The following is a 5,521-nucleotide window of genomic DNA, read 5'->3' on the forward strand; positions in this document are numbered from 1 at the left end:
CACCACATTACAACCAGGAATACACTTTACAGATCCTTTGTACGCATCCACATTAAATATTCCAGATACAATACAACGCCGGTGGTACAGGTACTACAGTACAATCTTTTCTAGTACATTAGGTTACACTACTTCTACAATATAATACAATAGTCTCTGGATAATACAGTTGATAGCATACATTACAATAGACATCAGGGATTTACAATACATTACGGAGAATACGGGATAAACATTACAATCCAGCCAGTTTGGTTCTCAGTTCATCACGCATACAGGAATAAAAATACATCCTGGAAGAAATACAATTACACTCATGGTGTATTTTGATAAATACAGGAACTCAAGTCCTTTTGTTACCCGACCTAGAAACATTACAATCAAATACATACATTACAATACAATTTTCATTACAATACATATCTCTTTACAATACATTACGGAATAGAATACACTACAATATAATACAATACATTACAATACTACATTACAATACATACATTACAATACATTACAATACATACATTACAATACATACATTACAATACATTACAATACATTACAATACAACGTTGACCATTAGTTACAGCAAACATTACAATACAATACATACATTACAATACAATACATACATTACAATACATACATTACAATACATACATTACAATACATTACAATACATACATTACAATACATACATTACAATACATTACAATACATACATTACAATACAATACATACATTGCAATACAATACATTACATACAATACAATACAATACATTACAATACAACGTTGACCATTAGTTACAGCAAACATTACAATACAATACATACATTACAATACATACATTACAATACATACATTACAATACATACATTACAATACATACATTACAATATATTACAATACATTACAATACAATACATACAATACAATACAATACATTACAATACAATACATACAATACATTACAATACAACGTTGACCATTAGTTACAGCAAACATTACAATACAATACAATACATTGCAATACATACATTACAATACATACATTACAATACATACATTACAATACATTACAATACATACATTACAATACATTACAATACATCACAATACAATACAATACATTACAATACATTACAATACATTACAATACATTCCGATACAATACATTACAATACAATACAATAGTGGTCCTTCTGTAGCTCTGTTGGTAGAGCATGGCGCCTGGAAGGCCAGGGTAGTGGGTTCGATCCCCGGGACCACCCATACGTAGAATGTATGCACACATGACTGTAAGTCGCTTTGGATAAAAGCGTCTGCTAAGTGGCATATATTATTATTATTGTAATACATTACAATACAATACATTACATATAATACAATACATTACACTACATTACAATACATACATTACATTACAATACAATACAATACAATATAATACATTACATTACAATACAATACATTACAATACAATATAATACAATACATTACAATACATACATTACAATACATTACAATACAATATAATACAATACATTACAATACATACATTACAATACATTACAATACATACATTACAATACATTACAATACAACGTTGACCATTAGTTACAGCAAACATCACAATACAATACATACATTACAATACATACATTACAATACATACATTACAATACATTACAATACATACATTACAATACATACATTACAATACATTACAATACATACATTAAAATACATTCCAATACATACATTACAATACATTACAATACATACATTGCAATACAATACATTACAATACATTACAATACAACGTTGAAGATTAGTTACAGCAAACATTACAATACAGTACATACATTACAATACATACATTACAATACAATACATTACAATACATTAAAATACAATACATACAATACATTACAATACAATATAATGTTAGTTACAGCAAACAACAAACATGTCTCTTCTGCTCCGTTCTTAACCCCTTTAGTGTTTAACCCCTCCTCTCTTCACTAGATGGACGGTAACTTTAGTGTTTAACCCCTCCTCTCTTCACTAGATGGACAGTAACTTTAGTGTTTAACCCCTCCTCTCTTCACTAGATGGACAGTAACTTTAGTGTTTAACCCCTCCTCTCTTCACTAGATGGACAGTAACTTTAGTGTTTAACCCCTCCTCTCTTCACTAGATGGACAGTAACTTTAGTGTTTAACCCCTCCTCTCTACACTAGATGGACAGTAACTTTAGTGTTTAACCCCTCCTCTCTTCACTAGATGGACGGTAACTTTAGTGTTTAACCCCTCCTCTCTTCACTAGATGGACAGCAACTTTAGTGTTTAACCCCTCCTCTCTACACTAGATGGACAGTAACTTTAGTGTTTAACCCCTCCTCTCTTCACTAGATGGACAGTAACTTTAGTGTTTAACCCCTCCTCTCTTCACTAGATGGACAGTAACTTTAGTGTTTAACCCCTCTGTGTCCAAGGACCAAACTTTTGAATATTATTTTCGGTGCGCCTCAAGTAGGCTGGAAACATGACATTTACAACAATGTTTTTTTCTGATAACTAGTTCATTGCATCCGCCATGGAGCCCAGTTTCATAATATTACGTTATGTTACTTAGTAATCGCTAAAAAACAGGCCTTATTTTAGGTCAATCTTCTTCCTGCCAGCTCCTATTAGTTCTATTGAGCTCCGTGGAATCAACTCACCTTCTGAACGTTCTATTCCCAGCTCATTGTTCTGCGTCTCCCTGCCAGCTCCTATTAGTTCTATTGAACTCCGTGGAATCAACTCACCTTCTGAACGTTCTATTCCCAGCTCATTGTTCTGCGTCACAATGGCAGCTTCACTATTGTATCAATGACACCTGCCGGCATTACTGACGTCAGGTTACTGATTATTAACAGGGTTACAGCTACTTGGTGAGCGTGATCACTATTTGCCTGGATACACGTTGTGGTGACCAACAGTGCTAAACCTTAAACCTCTTCTGGTCATGGTTTACCATATTTGTTTTCTGAAAAAGGTATACCACCTAACTAAAACGTATGTCCCTGTCCTCTTTTTTAAGATAAGGCCAATTTAAACAGCCAGAAGACATTTTTTTAAATTAAGAAACATCACTTTTTTTGATGACTTGTTTCTAAATGGCTGCTGGGTAATTTGATATGCATCGAAATGTTCGTTCGTAGACATCGGATTGAGTGAAAGCTGCGCAGTTTCACTGAGTTAGAAAACAAATGGACAGGTCTAGCTCACTGATTTGTAGATGAGCAGTTGCTACCTCAGATTATGAGCCGAGCAGGTGTCGTGAATGAGATATGTAGTACCCACAGAAGGCCACAGGGAGGAGCAAGAGACCGATAAACCCATACTGTTTTTTACCTTAAAAACCCTGAACCTAACAATCAATCAAGCGGAAATGGAGGAAAACTCGCCTCCCTGCGGACCTGCGGACCTGGCATCCTTTCACTCCCTCCTCTCTACATTTTCCTCCTCTGTCTCTGCTGCTAAAGCCACTTTCTACCACTCTAAATTCCAAGCATCTGCCTCTAACCCTAGGAAGCTCTTTGCCACCTTCTCCTCCCTCCTGAATCCTCCTCCCCCTCCCCCCCCTCCTCCCTCTCTGCAGATGACTTCGTCAACCATTTTGAAAAGAAGGTCGACGACATCCGATCCTCGTTTGCTAAGTCAAACGACACCGCTGGTTCTGCTCACACTGCCCTACCCTGTGCTCTGACCTCTTTCTCCCCTCTCTCTCCAGATGAAATCTCGCGTCTTGTGACGGCCGGCCGCCCAACAACCTGCCCGCTCGACCCTATCCCCTCCTCTCTTCTCCAGACCATTTCCGGAGACCTTCTCCCTTACCTCACCTCGCTCATCAACTTATCCCTGACCGCTGGCTACGTCCCTTCCGTCTTCAAGTGAGCGAGAGTTGCACCCCTTCTGAAAAAACCTACACTCGATCCCTCCGATGTCAACAACTACAGACCAGTATCCCTTCTTTCTTTTCTCTCCAAAACTCTTGAACGTGCCGTCCTTGGTCAGCTCTCCCGCTATCTCTCTCAGAATGACCTTCTTGATCCAAATCAGTCAGGTTTCAAGACTAGTCATTCAACTGAGACTGCTCTTCTCTGTATCACGGAGGCGCTCCGCACCGCTAAAGCTAACTCTCTCTCCTCTGCTCTCATCCTTCTAGACCTATCGGCTGCCTTCGATACTGTGAACCATCAGATCCTCCTCTCCACCCTCTCCGAGTTGGGCATCTCCGGCGCGGCCCACGCTTGGATTGCGTCCTACCTGACAGGTCGCTCCTACCAGGTGGCGTGGCGAGAATCTGTCTCCTCACCACGCGCTCTCACCACTGGTGTCCCCCAGGGGATCTGATGGTGTCCCCCAGGGCTCTGTTCTAGGCCCTCTCCTATTCTCGCTATACACCAAGTCACTTGGCTCTGTCATAACCTCACATGGTCTCTCCTATCATTGCTATGCAGACTAAACACAATTAATCTTCTCCTTTCCCCCTTCGGATGACCAGGTGGCGAATCGCATCTCTGCATGTCTGGCAGACATATCAGTGTGGATGACGGATCACCACCTCAAGCTGAACTTCGGCAAGACGGAGCTGCTCTTCCTCCCGGGGAAGGACTGCCCGTTCCATGATCTCGCCATCACGGTTGACAATTCCATTGTGTCCTCCTCCCAGAGCGCTAAGAACCTTGGCGTGATCCTGGACAACACCCTGTCGTTCTCAACTAACATCAAGGCGGTGGCCCGTTCCTGTAGGTTCATGCTCTACAACATCCGCAGAGTACGACCCTGCCTCACACAGGAAACGGCGCAGGTCCTAATCCAGGCACTTGTCATCTCCCGTCTGGATTACTGCAACTCGCTGTTGGCTGGGCTCCCTGCCTGTGCCATTAAACCCCTACAACTCATCCAGAACGCCGCAGCCCGTCTAGTGTTCAACCTTCCCAAGTTCTCTCACATCACCCCGCTCCTCCGCTCTCTCCACTGGCTTCCAGTTGAAGCTTGCATCCGCTACAAGACCATGGTGCTTGCCTACGGAGCTGTGAGGGGAACGGCACCTCAGTACCTCCAGGCTCTGATCAGGCCCTACACCCAAATAAGGGCACTGCGTTCATCCACCTCTGGCCTGCTCGCCTCCCTACCACTGAGGAAGTACAGTTCCCGCTCAGCCCAGTCAAAACTGTTCGCTGCTCTGGCTCCCTAATGGTGGAACAAACTCCCTCACGACGCCAGGACAGCGGAGTCAATCACCACCTTCCGGAGACACCTGAAACCCCACCTCTTTAAGGAATACCTAGGATAGGATAAAGTAATCCTTCTCACCCCCCCTCCTCCCTTAAAAGATTTAGATGCACTATTGTAAAGTGGCTGTTCCACTGGATGTCATAAGGTGAATGCACCAATTTGTAAGTCGCTCTGGATAAGAGCGTCTGCTAAATGACTTAAATGTAATGTAAATGTAATCAAATGTA

This window comes from Oncorhynchus gorbuscha, unplaced genomic scaffold (genome assembly GCF_021184085.1).
Source record: "Oncorhynchus gorbuscha isolate QuinsamMale2020 ecotype Even-year unplaced genomic scaffold, OgorEven_v1.0 Un_scaffold_1254, whole genome shotgun sequence".
NCBI classification, from domain to species: Eukaryota; Metazoa; Chordata; class Actinopteri; order Salmoniformes; family Salmonidae; genus Oncorhynchus; species Oncorhynchus gorbuscha.